Below are 17,259 nucleotides of genomic sequence, written 5' to 3' on the forward strand. Positions count from 1 at the left end.
AATCCATCACAATCTTGACTAGCTGCAGATGATGGAGAGGTGTTGAGGGATTACGGGTTAAGGTCATCATCAAAGGGCACGTGCATTATGTCTGGTTCTTGTATAAACAATGTTAATCTGGCTGGTCTGATTACCCTGTAGGTTTGGCACTGAACCTTATGACCCAGCATTCAAAATAAAATCTGCAGCCAGCTGAAAAACAGCATCGATTTATCGATTAGCTTCTCACTAACGCGCAGTGGCTTTGTACTTAAGCTTTTCAAAGTCTACATGTTTATCAAAGTGAAAATGTATTTTAAAACTTACCTAATGTTTTAGTATTTTTGACACTTTGTATATAAGGAAATTCTTGATGACTTGGTGATTTATGTAAGGGTGGCATTGGGAAATTTAAGTCTCTCCCAAAACCCTCATTTGTCCCAAATTTGTAATATTTCCTTTTGATGACTTTTTTCCTCATTTTTCTCTCTCTCTGACTAATACAATATACTTGTTCAACCTTGCTTCTCCCTTTTTGGACTTTTCCATAAACCTATTTCCTTTTCATCTGTTCATACAAACATTCTCCAGTTTCACATTTCGGATTTGTCTCAGTTGTCTCTTCCATCTTGATACCAAACTTATTATGAAATGTATCATCTTAAGCTTCTCATTTGGTAAGTTCCTTCTTCTGCACCCCATTATTTTATATGCTGCTCTTTTTGATTGTTCTTCTTACTCTGTTTTACTTCCACAATCTTAAAATGTAAGAGCCTTTCATAAATGTGGCATCCATTCCACTCTTTCTTCAATGTTCAAACCCTGTTTATGAGCTGAATGACATATTAATTGGTGCCTGTTAGCTGCAGGTGTAGACTGCAATGAGTAGTGTCTTGTGTCAGTTCGGAGAAGCTAGTAGTACTTGTGAGAATACTCATAAGCCATAAGATCTTTCACAGTTTCAAGTTAATCTTATCAGGACTGCCGAAGCTGTATCTAAGCTGGTTGAGCTATCAAGTAAGGGATTTCCACATCTGGAGCCCAGATTTCTTTTTATTATCCCTGTGAGTGACAAGGTTCCAAGCAATTAAATAAAGTGCAGGCACTGGATTTATATTTAAGAGTTGTAGCACTACACCAAAGAATTCTGGCATGTCTGACCACTGTATGTTGCCTATCTTAGAAAGTTTTTTTTAACTCATAAGTGATCTGTATACTAACTTTCTAACCTCATAGCAAGAGTCTTTTATTGCTATGTTAGCTAAACTAAAACAGGACTTATTAAAAGATGTCATGGGATAAAAGATGTCCGTTTCTAAAAGATCTGTCTTGACATTCCACATAGCTTAAGCTCATTCACTGATTATTTTAGCAATGGTTTTGCCATCAAACCTGAAATAACAGAAATATTTGCACTTACTAACAATGTCAGTTTGCATTTTGCACTTGCAATGATGGAGAAACTGTCAACATTTGCTGTTATTACAAACGTGAAACTGACAGCAACTTCTGACGTCTGCACAGGCAGAAATTCAGAAGTTATCGTTATTGATATTCTGATCCTCCACAAGATGTGCTGTCCATGATCCCGCTGGAAATGATCTTTCGAAATCATTTGAATTGACATGGATTCCACTTCTCATATGCTAATCTCACTGGAGGAAACTCAGGAAAAGGTGACGCCTTTTTCATTGAACTGCTTTATAAATGGTGTACTAAACTGTAATCCTATAGGGTTGAGAAGTGTATCAGGCATGATTGAATGGCGGAGCAAACTCGATAGGCCGAATGGCCTAATTCTGCTCCTCTGCCTTATGGTCTTATGAACAACTTCTTTGGCCCTGTAAAACAAGTTTGCATTTTAGAAATGACATCACATCATAAAATTTAAATCTTGTGAGGGAAAACATCAAGCTGCACCCTTCTCCAAAGTCCAGTAGCACACTTTTTAAAAAAAAAATCAATTATAGCTTTTAATTAACCAATGGCCATTTCTTAGGCAGTGCACATGGTAAATCAGTAGCTTTTGTTGAAAATTACTCACTCAATAATCCAGATTGTGTTAAAAATTACAAGAAAACCAATTTAAGGTTGTCATTTGGGCTTAGAATCTGATGTATTTTCACATGCCAGAAGCCACTTGTTTCTGATTTTTCTTAAACTCTTTTGAGGGATGTGTAATTCGCTGACGAAGTCAACATTTATTGCCTACCTATAACTGCCCTTGAGCTGCTTTCTTGAACTTGCTGTGGTCATTGAGGTGGAGGAACACCCACAGTGCTAATAGGGAGGGAGAGCCAGGATTCTGACTCAGCAACAATGAAAGCGCAGCAATTCAGGATGGCGAATGTCTTGGAAGGGAACTTGTAACTGGTGACATGTATCTCCTACCCTTACCCTTCCAGAAGACAGCGATCATGGCTTTGGATGGTGCTGTCTAAGGAGCCTTGATGAATTTATGCAGTGTATCTTGCTGTGCATCTGCAGCAGACGGACTGACTGTTATTTACATAAATGAGTGGCTTTGTCCTGGATATAATAATGAGCTTCTTCAGTGTTGTTAGAACTGCACGCAGCCAAACACTTGGAGACATTCTTTCACATTCCTGATTTGTACTTTGTAAATGATGGACAGCATTCAGGAAGTCAGAGGGTGAATTACTCACTGCAGGACTTGTAGCTTTTGACCTGCTCTTGTTGCCATAATATGTACACAGTTACACAAACAGAAATTGCTGAATAAGCTGAGCAGGTCTGGCAGCATCAGTGGAGAGAAAGCAGAGTTAATGTTTCAGGTCCATTGACCCTTCTTCACACCCTTCTGAAGAATAGTGATTTCCAGCATCTGCAGTTCTTTGAGTTTTTTTGTTTCGTAATAAATGGTTAGTTGCTTTCTGGTGAGTGGTAATGTCCAGGATGTTGCTAGTGAGGGTTTCAGCATTGGTAATTCCATTGACTATCAAGGGATGATCTCTTTTGTTGGAGACGGTCATTGGCTGTCACTTGTGTGCCATGAATGTTACTTGCCACTTGTCAGCCAAGGCTGGATATCATCCAGATCTCGCTGCATCTGGACATGGACTGCTTCATTTGTATAAGGTGTTGAACAGCATGCAATCATTGCAAACATCTTGTGATGGAGAGAGTGTCATTAATGAAGGGGCTGAAAGTAGCTGGGCTGAAGCTGGTTGAGCCAAGGATACTCATATAGCATGGAAACAGACCCTTCGGTCCAATCAGACTGTGCCGAACGTAACCGCAAACTAAACTCGTCCCACCTACCTGCTCCTGGCCCATATCCCTGCAAAACTTTCCTTCTCTTGTGCTTATCCAAAAGTCTTTTAAATGTTGTAATTGTACCCACATCCACTATTTCCTTAGGAAGTTCATTCCACAAGTAAACCGCCCTCTGAATAAAACATTTGCCCCTCATGTCATTTTTAAATTTCTCTCCTAGTCTTGCCCCCTTGTCTTAAAACCCTCATCTTAGAGAAAAGACATCTATCATTAACTCTATCTGTACATTCGATGATTATATAAACTTCTATAAGGTTGCCTCTCAACCTCCTACGCTTCGGTGGAAAAAGTCCCAGCTTATCCAGCCTTTCTTTATAACTCGAACCTTCCACACCTGTCAACGTCCAGGTAAATCTTTTTAGAATCCTCTCCAGTTTAATAATATTCTTCCTATAACTGGGTGACCAGAACTAGACACAGTATTCTGGAAGAGGCCTCACCAATGTGCTGTAAAACCTCAATGTGACTTCCCAACTCCTGTACACAAAGGACTAAGCAATGAAGGGAAGCATGCCAAACACCTTTTTAACCACCTTGTCTTTATGTGATGCAAACTTCAAAAAATTATGTACCTGAATTCCTAGGTCCCTCTGTTCTACAACACGATCCAAGGTCCTATCCTTAATTGCAAAAGCCCTACCCTTAATTGTATAAGCCTATCCTTATTTGTTGTATCAAAATGCAATACCTCGCATTTATCCAGATTGAACTCCATCTACTATTTTTCAGCCCATTGACCCACTTAATCAAGATCCTTTGGGGAACGCGGTCGAGATATCCTGGTGCGGAGATGACTGATCTCCAACAATCACAACCATCTTCCTTTGTGCCAGGTATGACTCTAACCAGCAGAGAGGTTTCTCCTGATTCCAGTTTTGCTAGGGTTCCTTGCTACCACGTTTGTTCAACTGTAGCCTTGATGTCAAGGCAGTCACTTATACTTGACCTCTGGTGTTTGGTTCATTTGTCTATGTTTGAACCCACTACATTTGACGCTTCTGGCTGAAGATTGGTAAGGATGCTTCAGCCTCATAGAAGCTCTGAACTTATGTAGACCAACTTCCTCCGTGACTTATTTAATTGTCCACTGCCATTCACAACTGGATGTGGCAGAGATTAGATCTGATCCATTGACAGCAGGATTGCTTAGCTCTCTGTCATTTGTTGCATCTGCTGTTTGGCACACAAGTGTATTGTAGCTTCATTAGGTACCTCATTTTTAAGTATGCCCTTTTTCACACCTCATTGAACCCAGTTTGATCCCCTGGTTTGATGGTGAGTTGGGGATATGCCAGGCCATGAGCTTTGCAGTTTGTGTTGGGATCCAATTCTGCTGCTGTTGCTCTTGGCCATCAGCACTTAATTAATGCCCAAACTTGAGTTTCCAGGTCACCGAGCACAATGGAATATTTAAGTCTGCCTTCCCAGAGCATTGTCTGGGTCTATGGATTCATAGTGCATTAACAATTTGACAATGCCATTGTCTTCCCTTCAGTAGGAAAGAGGAATTCTTACACACACATTGCACCTGCTTTGTTAAAAAAAATGGAAAGTGACACTAGTGACACTACTAGCCCAAAATAATCAGTACCCTGTCCACATATTGTATAAATTTGTGGCCCTGTTTTATTTGTCCCAGTCCTGATGAGTGTGGGACAAAAACTTTGATTTTTTGTCTCCTTCTAGCATTGTCTAAATTCTGCACTAAGATCACTATGATATGTATTTTACCAATCTCGATTCTCTTCAAAGTTTCACCTCTAGAACATAGAACAGTACAACACGGAAATGAGCCTTCGGTCCATATCCCTCCATTCCTTGCATATTCATGTGCCTATCTAAAAGCCCCTTAGATGCCCCTGTCATTCCTGACTACCATGTCTGGCAGCATGTTTCAAATTCCTACCACTCTCATCTCCTTTGAACTTCCCCCTCTCACCTTAAATGCATGCCTCCTAGTATTATACATTTCAACTCTGGGAAAAAGTTTCTGACTCTCTACCCTATCTATGCATCTCATAATTTTCTGATTTTTGTCAAGTCTTCCCTCAGGCTCCACCACTCCAGAGAAAGCAACCTGAGTTTTTGTAACCTCTCTTTATAACTCATAATCTCTAAACCAGGCAGCATCCTGGTAAACCTCTTCTGTACCTTTTGCAAAGTCTCTGCTTCCTTCCTGCAATGTGGTGACCAGAATTGAATGGGGTATTCTAACCAAACGCTTATAAAGCTGCAACATGACATCCTGTCTCTTGCACTCAATTCCCCGACTGATAAAGGCAACATTCTATATGCCTTCTTGAACACTGTATCTATTTGAGTGGCCACTTTCAGAGAGCTATGGGCTTGAACCCCAAGATCCCTTTGTATGTGAATGCTGTTCGGGGTCCTGTTATTAACTGTATATTTTTTCTTAATATTTGATTTCCCTATGTACAGCAATTCATACTCATTCAGATTAAACTCCATCTTCCATTACTCTGCCCATATCTGCAACTGATCTATATCCCGCAGTATTCTTTGACAACCTTCTACACTATCTATAACTCCAGCAATCTTTGTATCATCTGCCACCTTACTAACCCACCCATCTACATTTTAATCCAAGTCATTTATATACAAACGGCAGAGGCCTCAGTATAGATCCCTTTGGAACACCACTGGGTCAGGGACGTCCAGCTAGAAAACTACCCTTCCCCCCCCCCCCCCCAACTACCCTCTGCCTTCAATGGGCAAGGTAAAAACAATGACTGCAGATGCTGAAAATCAAATACTGGATTAGTGGGGCTGGAAGAGCACAGCAGTTCAGGCAGCATCCAACGAGCAGCGAAATCAACGTTTCGGGCAAAAGCCCTTCATCAGGAATAAAGGCAGTGAGCCTGAAGCATGGAGAGATAAGCTAGAGGAGGGTGGGGGTGGGGAGAGAGTAGCATAGAGTACAATGGGTGAGTGGGGGAGGAGATGAAGGTGATAGGTCAAGGAGGAGAGGGTGGAGTGGATAGGTGGAAAAGAAGATAGGCAGGTCGGACAAGTCAAGGAGACAGTAACTGAGCTGGAAGTTTGAAACTAGGATGAGGTGGGGGAAGGGGAAATGAGGAAGCTGTTGAAGTCCACATTGATGCCCTGGGGTTGAAGTGTTCCGAGGCGGAAGATGAGGTGTTCTTCCTCCAGGCGTCTGGTGGTGAGGGAGCGGCGGTGAAGGAGGCCCAGGACCTCCATGTCCTCGGCAGAGTGGGAGGGGGAGTTGAAATGGTGGGCCACGGGGCGGTTTGGTTGATTGGTGTGGGTGTCTCGGAGATGTCCATGTGGTCAAGTCACTGTGGATCCCATGCATCTCAATCTTCGTAATGAGCCTACCATAAAGGAGCTTGTCGACAGCCTTATTAAAATCCATATAAACAACATCCATTGCTCTATACTTATCAATCACCTTTGTCACCTCCTCGAAAAATTGAATACTTTTTTAAGGAAAACATGCCTACTCTGTGACAAACTATCTCCATTGGACAATCACTTGATGGCCTGTCAATTTTTAATTTCATTCCAGCTAGCTCATTTCAACTCACTGTAATTTCTTCTTCTCCCGTTAATGATTTTCAAGCTTGACTTTTCCTTTTTCATTTTCCTTGACGCTTCCAAAATAATGATCTGCCTCAGTTCCTTCATATCTGAATAAAAACTTACACTGTCTCTCCATTTCCTTACTTTGGCTGTTTGGTTGGCTACAGTATACATCCGCCTCTGTAATTCCTTAGTCAAATACATTTTTTTTTGCTGTATCTCATCAGCACCATCCTTCTCTGGCACTAGAACAGTTTTTTTTTATCAGTATTCCACATCCCCTTCCCTGTTCCTTGTAGCCAGGAATATTAAGTTCCTAATCCTCTTCATGAGCTGTTTTTCTCGTATTGCCAAATGTCGTGGTCTCATGTGGCTACTTGTTTATGCAGCTCACCAACATTATTACACGTATATGCACTGCAAAACCAGTTTTGACTGCTTTGTGTGACCCCTCCTACATCTGAAGCATGTTTTGCTCTGTTACTTGCCACTGTACTCCTAGTTCCTCCACTCTATTGGTTCAACCTGATGCACATCCACCTCCCCCCCCCGCCCCCCCGCTAAAACTAAATTAAATCAGCCCCCATGGCACTGTGTTCATTGCTCTCAAAGTGGTCTCCTTTACATTGAGGAGATAGGACACCAACTTGCGGAACGTTTCAGAGAACATCTCTGGGACACACACCACTCAACTCCACCGCCCTGTGACCAAAGACTTCAACTCCACCTCCCACTCTGCCAAGGACATGCAAGTCCTTGGCCTCCTCCACTGCCAAACTCTAGCCACCTGACACTGGAGAAAAAATGCCTTATCTTCTGCCTTCGGACCCTCCAACCACATGGGATCAGTATTGATTTCACCCAGTTTCCTCAACTGTCCTACCTGTCCATCTCCCTTCCCACCTATCACTCCACCATCCCCTCCAAACTATCACCATCACCCCCTGCCTTCACTTACTTATCGCAGCTACCCAGCTACCTTCCCACCAGCCCCACCCCCCTCCCATTTATCTCTCACCCCCCTTGGCCACCTCTCTCCCCCATTCCTGATGAAGACCTTTTGCCCGACACGTCGACTCTCCTGCTCCTCGGATGTTGCCTGTCTGGTTGTGCTTTTCCAGCGCCATACTTTTTGCCTTTGGTACTTGCTAAGATTTATGCAAAGGCATTGGTCCCAGCTCCTTTGGAGTGCAACCAGAACAGGTGCCCCAGAACCAATTCAGTACACCAGAAGCTTGAAATTCATGCTCCTTCTTTCTTCCACTGACATGTTAGCCACTTCTATGCTGCTGTTTCTATACTCCCTGGTAGATGGTACTGGGAGGCATCCACAGATAGATACCTTTGTGTTCCTGCTTTTTAATCCCCTTTCAGGTTCTTAAAATTCAGACTGCAGAACATAAACTTTTCCCTTCATATGGCATTGGTTCCTGTATGGACCATGATGTCGGGCAGATCCCTTCAATCTCCTCAAAATAATCTGCACCCTCTCAGTGACGTCCTTTATCCAGGCACCACGGAAACCATGTACCATGTAAGGCTCACATCAACAGTTACACAAACACATGGCTTTTTTTAAAAAAAGTTACTCTTGCTCAACGCTCCTCTTGCTTCAGCGCCAGATGTAGGACTGATATTCCAAGAAAACAGACTGATTTCTTCACAACATGAGCAAGCTAGTTTTATTTCTGACTACCTCGGTGATTAGATGGGCAATATCTCAGACTATGATGAAGTAAATTAAATCATCATCTCAGTGGACTGGTTCATCGGCAGCATATTAGAGGAAAAGTAAACTGTGGAGAAAGTGAAGGCTGCAGATGCTAAAGATCAGAGTCAATACACACGGTGCTGGGAAAGCACAGCCGGTCAGGCAGCTTCTGAGGAGCAGGAGAGTCAATGTTTTGAGCATAAGCTCTTCATCAATAAGCGGTGTCAAGGTCTACTGCGCAAACAAGCAGCCAACAGAAACTGAACTGCACAAGCCATTTAATACTAAAATAAGCACAAAACTGCAGTTGCTGGAAATGTGAAGCAAAAACAGAGTGATGGTAAAGACAGCAGGTCTGGCAGGATCTGTAGATAGAAAAAAGATTGAATGTTTCAATGTGGACTCAAAACATTAACTCTGTTTTTTTTCTACAGATCCTGCCAGACCTGCTGTCTTTCCCCAGCACACTCTTTTTTTGTTAGCCATTTAATACAATGGCTTCATCAGCAGGTCAGATGCGAGCATCGCTGCAGCAAGTAACTCAGCTCCTGACTCCTGAAAGCCTGTCCATTATCTATGAGGCACAAGTCAGGAGTGTGAGGGAATACTTCCTACATGTCTGAATAGGTGGGGCTTCAACAACACTCAAGAAGCTTGACACCATCAGGACAAAGCTGCCCGCTTGATTGGCAAAATATCCACAAACATTCACAGACAGGGGTCCACCAGGGACCTGGGTTTGATTCCCACCTCGAGCTACTGTGTGGAGTTTGCACATTCTCCCTGTTTCTGCGTGGATTTCCTCTGGGTTCTCCGGTTTCCTCCCACAATCCAAAGATGTGCAGGTCAGGTGAATTGGTTTTGCTAAATTGCCAAGTCAGGAGTAAATATAGGATAGGAGAATGGCTCTGGGTGGATTACTCTTGGAAGGGTCGGTGTGGACTTGTTGGGCTGAAGGTAATCTAATCTAATCTATTCTAATCCACTCTCTCCACCCCTGATGCTCAGTGTGTACCATCTTCAAGATGCACTGCAAAAGTTCATCAAACATCCACAGACAGCACTGTACAAGCCCATGAACACTTCCATCTCGAAGGGCAAAGGCACCAGATATGTGGAAACACCACCAGGTTCCCCTCCAAGCCATTCACCATCCTGACTTGGAAATATATCACTGTTCCTTCACTCTTGCTGATTGAAATCCCTCTCTTGCAGATTGTGGATCTACCTACAGCACAAGCACTGCAGTGGTTCAAAAAGGCAATTCACTTCAACCTTCTCAAGGGCAACTGGGCACAGACAATAAATGCTAACCAGCCAGCAACATCCACATCCCATGAGTAAATTTTAAAAAGCCATATTATGGTATAAATACACTTCTAGAGATACTGAGTAATAGATTGATTATTTGATTGCTTTTCAATTTTGAAATTAATGAATAGACTTCATTTATTTGCAAAAATATTTCTTCACCTTCACCCACATGCAATCTCCACATTGAAATCAATGAAATACTGTTTCCTCCAAAGTTCTTGAATGATATGGACTGGGCTAAAACCCTAAGGATAATACTTGACCACTTCAAGTCTGAAATTAATGAGAAATAATTTTATTAGTGTTTATTAATACGTAATTACCCTGGATGTAAATGTGACTTAATGTCAAAGAGATCACATTTACCATCTGGGCAGCACGGTGGCACAGTGGCTAGCACTGCTGCCTTACAGCGCCTCAGGCAACTGTCTGTGTGGAGTTTCCACATTCTCCCCGTGGCTGCGTGGGTTTCCTCTGGGTGCTTTGGTTTCCTCCCACAGTCCAAAAATGTGCAGGTTAGGTGAATTGGCCATGCTAAATTGCCGGTAGTGTTAAGTAAAGGGGCAAATGTAGGGGAATGGGTCTGGGTGGGTTGGTCTTCAGAGGGTTGGTGTGGACTTGTTGGGCCGAAGGGCCTGTTTCCACACTGTAAGTAATCTAATCTTTGAGAGCCACCAGAAATGCATCTCGAGTTCGCTGATGGATTCTATTTCATTCAAGTGGTAAATATTAGTCCAGCCAGATAATAATCTACACATTACAGACATCGGACCCAAACAGAGTTGATATGCTTATTCATTTATCTGAATTTTATGCAGCTAGGATGATGATCCTGCTTTTGCTTTTAATTTATGTCCTGGTCACTGATGCTACCACTTAATTTCTAATAATTTATTATGATGGTGTTGGAATACATTTGTCAGAATTATACTGGAGAAATTATTGGCTCATCTCAAATGCTCTCCAGTTTCATTTGCTAACTGCAGCAGGTCAATGTTGCCCACACTCAATGATTAACGGCTCTCAAAAAGTATATCACTTCATGGATATATTTGAAGATCAAGGACAACTGTAATTAAGACAAAGTTTAAGAATTATAATCCAGCATCCAGTTACCAAATAACCAGACATTCTATCCATTTTTGTTTTGCAGTAGTATTGGCTACAGCACAATTTCCAAATTGTGGAAAGACATTTGCTGAGAAAGCATCAATCCTTCCAAATCAATTCATTGTCATCTGAAAAGGAAAATGTTACGAGAAAAACAATTGATGGAAAGCATTAATATTAGTGGGAAAACTGTTATTTGTCCGCCTGAAATTAAATTGCTGCCACACTAAACACAAATACTGAGGAAACATTACTCTTTGGCAAATATTCCCACATCCCTCAAAGATTCTCTTTCCATTTAATCATCAACTGGAAATTGCCCTATCTGGTATTGCCTGCCTTGCTTTTACGGTTTCCCAGAGAGATTATATTCAGTAATCCCTGACAGCCATGACCTTGTCTCCAAGGTGAATTGAAATTGCCACAGCACTCAATCATTTACCAGACATTACTGTGTACATAGGAAGAGTCAATATAGGAAGAGAATAACACAAAGCTAATCAATACCCTGACAAACAACACAGCAGGTGAATAATTGGGAAGCAAAATGAATTGAGCTCTGCTGATGAAAACTCTAATCAGGATGGAAAATTTGACTACTGTTTAAAAAGAAGGAAGTATATAAAGGACAGATTTTCAAGGCACATTGAGATGCATAATCATGCAGGTATCCCTTTGCAGAGATTCTTATCCATTAGAACTGACTAAAATACTCATGCATGAAATGTGAGAGAGCATCACTTCAATTCTAAAGGACTTTAAGTTAACAACAGTATGAAATAGTTTTTTTTGGCTAAGTGTCTGTTTAGTCAAGGAAATTTTGTTGCTGCGAATCCTCTCAGAATCTTTGACTAAGTCTTACCAAACTTGCTTCATTAGTAACCTACCCTGCTGTTCTAAGCCATTCTTTCCACATGCTGTTCCTGGAACAACTTGCTACTCATCAAATATAAACATATATTTAAAGACCAATATCCCTGACACTGGGCCATTTTAAGAGGCTGCTCTTGGCCAAGCATTGGCAATCCAGCATTGAGCCTTACCAACAATTCAATGGCACAGTAGCCAGGCGGCCATGCTGCTTGTGGCCTAAAACCAGCCTGACTGATACTCCGTCACATTTACAATCACATTCTCTCATTCTAGTCACAGTTGAGTTACCACACTAGTCACTATCTGTCTGTTGCAATGTCCCTTCTAAACACTGTCTGTCAGTCACTATTCCTCTGTCCCCTGTGCTGACTATAGACCCGCAGCTTCTCGTTACCCAGTAGGGAAACATCAGGACCATCAGTGTCAAAATTCGGACAATTCCAAACATGAACTTATATCTACAGTCAGCAAATGTGAAAGCACACAAACCAATAAATGCTGCGGTTTACCCCAGCAATGAAATTCTAACCAAATGTGGCCTGATGACCGATGACTATTTTACGTTCCATGACACCTAGCTATCATTGACTGGAACCCAGTGTCAATTAGGTTCTGATTCTATTGTAGCACCTAGTGCAACTGAACTCTCTTGTGGACAAAGAAAGTTTCCTTCTCCCAAATTTCTCTCTTCCTCATCAAAAGACTGCTCCTGTGGCCCCAGTTCCTCAGTGACAAGCACATTGTCTTGCTGCCTGCTGTATTTGTGCAGAGATGGTTGTAGTATACTATGTCTAGAATGGACTGGAGGGCCTCTCCATAATGTACAGCAGTCTTATTGCTGGCATCATCATGGCCCTGGTCTAAGCACGGGCTGTATTGTATCTGCACTCTGTATCAGTCAGGGAGTTGTGCAATAGCATTATGAGACATGGCTGCAGTGGGTATCCCTTGTCCCTCATTAATTATCTTCAGAAGACCCTCACGCACAGCAGGAACAGTCAGTGGTGGCATACCCCATAGATGAGGATTGCATCATGATCCTGTACACTCCCACAGTAGAGTGGTGGTGGTTACAGTCAACAAACCAAACCCCTTCCCATAACCTACCATGTTCTCCAATGTTGTTCTGTATACCCCTCTTATACTCTCAGTTATTTCCCATCACTGTCCTTGCCTCCACCTCAACACAACTTTGACTGCCCCCCACATCTTAGGCAATATTACCCCAATGCACCCAGGCATTCCCTGGGATCAGAGATATACCATGAGGATCCTGACAGATTGGCAATTATCAGATGGCAGTCTCCATGTATGAGAGAGGTTTGTGTCTGGTGCTCAGAGATATGCTCTTGAGATGCTGTTGCTTGGTGATCAGCATAGCAGCTCTTCACAGCCAGTGGTGAGCTGAAATCTCAGGGTATCCACTCTAACCTGCATATCGAGAATTCTCAATATCTAGTCTGCTCTTGGGAAGTGATTGGATGTTAATGAAGAGAGCTGTGCAGTTAATAAAGTCATTAACAAACAGTATCTCCCCATAATGGGTAACTCTCTGCTGCCGAGTGAGAATCTTACCTCAATGCTCGGAACTTGCTTCAAAGATGCAGCGAATTGCTCCCAATGTCTCGATCATCCTCCCTAGACTTTTGTCCATAGCCCTCCTCTTTTAGCCCCTGATAAATTTCAGACTCTCATGTTTTACTTAAAAATCTGAAATTGGTGAAAGTGATCAAGCCCTTTAAAATTTGTCACTGTCAGATTGCAATCATTGTGGTTATTTGCCTTGTTCAGTGTTGTTCTTCAGAGCACAAAGACGATTTATGGATTGAAAGAAAAACAACGTCTTTGAACAATTAACTACATTTGTAACATTTTGTAAGACAGGCAGAACTTTAAAAGGGGGAAATTTAAGCAAGTTCTAATTAATACAAACTCAAGGGACCTCTCAGATCAAAAACAAATCTGAGTATGAGCTGTCAGGCCGGTGATGGTCACTAAGTCAAATTAAAATTGCAAACATGTGAAATCTGAGTAGAAGTAGACTAATCAGCCCCTCGAGCCCACTCTACTATTCAAGAAGATCTTGGCTGATCTGCTTGAGATTTAAATTCCCATCCTGACCTGATTATCCTTCATTCCCTTGCATGACAAGAATCTATCTGTCTCTGTCTTAAAAATATTCAAAGGCCCGACCTTCACAGCCTTCTGAGGCAGAGAATTTCAATGTCTCACAACATGGAGGAGAAGCTTTCTCATTTCTGTCATAAAAGGGTAATACCCAATGTTAATACAGTGTTCACTTGTGGATTGATGACAAAGGGGAAACATCCTTTCAATGTCCACCTTATATGAACCCTTCATAAGAACCAGGAGCAGGACTCGGCCATCTGGCCCTTTGAGCATGCTCAGCCATTCAATAAGATCATGGCTGATCTTTCAGGACCTTATAAAGTTCCATCAAATCATCCCTTGTTCTTTTAAAGCCTAGTGGAAGCAAGCCCAAAATGCTCGATCTTTCCTCATAAACCAATCCACTCTTTCTAGGGTGTTAGTCTCATAAAGCTTCTCTGAACTACATCTGAACATGTACAGTCTTAAAATTTAACACAGCATTGACAGAGAGAGAAAATCAGACAAGATATCAGGTCAATAGGCTTTCATCACAACAACACATTTTCCTTCTTTCCCTGCCAGTATCTCTGAGCAAAGGTGAGGCTGACAACAAGGCAGTGCAGCTGAAGGTGATTACGGCAAAGGAAGTGACTTTCAAAAAGATGGCAGTTGCCTGTTAAGCACTTTCTAGGCACATGGCCATGGTAGAAATGACTTGTTTTCACTGATCAAAGACTTTTATCCTGCCATTTTCACTGAGGAAGCACTCCATGATGTGCATTGTCAGTATTAACCCTGATGAGATGCTAAAACCTGAAAAGAAAATCTATTTATTTTCATAACTGAAGTCGCCTCATACAGGTAAACTCCCTGTGTCATTTTAACACATTTACATCTTTTCAGAAATGTGATACCCAAAACTGTCTCTTATGTTCCTGAGGCTTAATGAACAACTTAGAAGTACGATTTCTTTTTCATGCTTTGTTCTTTTATTTATATTCTTAGGTAATCTGATTCTTAAAATCACCTAATCAACTTGTCCTGCCACCTTTAAAGACTTTTGACTATGAAGTTTTGACAAAGTCTCTTTGTTCATTTACAATTTTCAAATCCTGCCATTTGTAATATACTCTATTTCCATATTAGTGATCTCATGGTACATCATTTAACTTCTCTCTACATTAAACTCAATCAACCATGCTTATTTCATTTTATCATCATGTTTGATATCTGAAGCCTGTGACTATCTTTGTCCCTATCTACCATAGTACTTTGAGAAGTTCTATATATACTACTCCCAACATGTGGGTCTAGATCATTTGTAACAATTAAAGACTTTAACAAACCCAAATCTATTCCCTGGGGAGCAGCATTGCAGATCATCTCCCAGTCTCAAAAGTATTCATGCACCACCATTGGTTTCTATCACTGAGTCAATATCCCACCCATTCTGTAAGTCTCCCTTTCTTTCATCACCTCCTTCTTCTTAGTAACGCTCCTGTGTAACACACCAGCAAAATTCTGTGCATACCTTTCTTGATCAGCTTCTGTTATCTACCTTGGTGTAAGCTATGATTTTTGTGCTTAATTTCTGGAATTGGACTTAAAACTGCAGTTTGTGATTTTGGCTAAGAATGCTGGCAACTGACCCGTGGCTGGAACTGCGAAGAGTCATAATGGGGAAACAAAAGAGATATCAAGAGAAAGTGTGAAAACAGAATAAACAGCTGCTGTATGGAAGCAAAGAGGGGAAAAAATGAGACAATAGCCAAAATTTGCAAGAGAAGGGAAACAATGAGGGCAAGAGTACAGTACCTAACTGAAAGATGATGACCTGTTTCTCAAGCTTGCATTCATCATTGTTGGAACATTACAGGAAGCAATGGATGGAAAGATCAAAGTAGGAGGTAGATAGGAATGAAAATTTCATTCAACTGGAAATACAGGGTCATGTTTCAGACTGAATGGAGCTGTTCTGAAAAGCAATCACACAATTTGTATTTGGGTTATCCATTACTGTGGAGAATATATTGCATGCAATGAATACAGCATACTAAGTTGAAAGAAGTACAGGTAACTTGGTATTTTAACTGAAACAGAGAGATGAAGAAGTGAAGAAGGAAGTTATGATGAAAAGTTGAACAGATTGAGCTTATATACTTTGGTGTTTAGAAGAATGATCTTATTGAAAGCCTAAGGGAATTTGACAAATACTAAAAAGATGTGCCCTCTTGTAAGGTAAGCTAGAAATAGTGGACACATTTTAAGAACAAGATTTTAAATTGGAAATTTGGAATTTTTTACCTCCGATTCATTCATCTTTGGAATTGTCCATCCATTGACAACTATTTTCTGCTTCCTATTACTCAGCCAATTGGATGCAGCATTGGCTGAGTAATAAGAAACAGAGAGTACTGGTCAATGGGTATTTTTGGGGTGGAGGAAAGTTTGTGGCAATGTTCCTCAGCTTATGAGATATACATTAATGTTCTAGATTTTGGTGTTGTAATAGACAGTTTCAAAGTTTGCACATGATACAAAACTTGGAAGCATTGTAAACTGAGAGAAGGACAGTGATAAGACCAATGGTGGAGTGAGCATCAAAGTGGCAGATGAAGTCAATTGAGCAATTCAAGAAGTCTTTGGATGATTAAATGAATAGAAGAAATGTGAAAGGGTTTGGAGAAAAGGCAGGAGAATGGCATTAAATCACAATCCTCATTCACTGAGCTGGTGCAGACATGATTGGCCGAATAGCGTCCTGGGCTGTTAGAACTCTGTGATTTGCAGAAAGCACTGGAGGCTAGATCATTGAACTTATTCAACACTGAGCCAACGGAGTGAAGATTTAATGGCAGAAAGACAGAATGATGGAATTAAGACCACAGCAGATCAGCCATTATCTTCTCGAATGTCAGAGCATGCACAAAGGGTCCACTCATAGTCTGCTAAGTTTCTCAAGCAGAATCCTTGCATAGAACGTAATTATCTATTCAAATACTTAAAGCACCTTATCCAATAGAACCAACACTGCAAAGTGCTCCTTAGTAACATCTGGGGCTTATGTCACAATTGAGAGAGCTATCCCCTGTGGGGGATAGCAATAGCTTGACGTGATAATACTCACAGAATTATAACTTCCCATGTCCCAGACATCACCATTACCATCCCTGGGTCTGTCCTGTGCCACTTGCAGGACAGGCCACTCGTGGTGCCAGCACAACAGTACACATAGAAACATATGAACAGGAGTAGGCTCATGAGCCTGTTCTGTCATTCAATGCAATCATGGCTGATATGCG

General features: G+C 41.5%; 1 protein-coding gene across 11 annotated transcripts in view; it reads left to right on the plus strand.

Annotated features, from left to right (window-relative positions):
* The window catches only part of znf385b (zinc finger protein 385B), a 435,743-nt gene that overhangs the window by 337,951 nt on the left and 80,533 nt on the right, over positions 1–17,259 (plus strand). The window contains exon 2 of one of the 11 annotated variants that reach the window (XM_072579105.1): positions 4,006–4,109. The exons of the other annotated variants lie outside the window; for them this stretch is intronic. The gene's annotated coding sequence lies outside the window, so the exon portion shown is untranslated. The remainder of the gene's footprint in view (positions 1–4,005; positions 4,110–17,259) is intronic. 11 annotated transcript variants of the gene reach the window in all.

This window comes from Chiloscyllium punctatum, chromosome 10 (genome assembly GCF_047496795.1).
Source record: "Chiloscyllium punctatum isolate Juve2018m chromosome 10, sChiPun1.3, whole genome shotgun sequence".
Classification (NCBI taxonomy): Eukaryota; Metazoa; Chordata; class Chondrichthyes; order Orectolobiformes; family Hemiscylliidae; genus Chiloscyllium; species Chiloscyllium punctatum.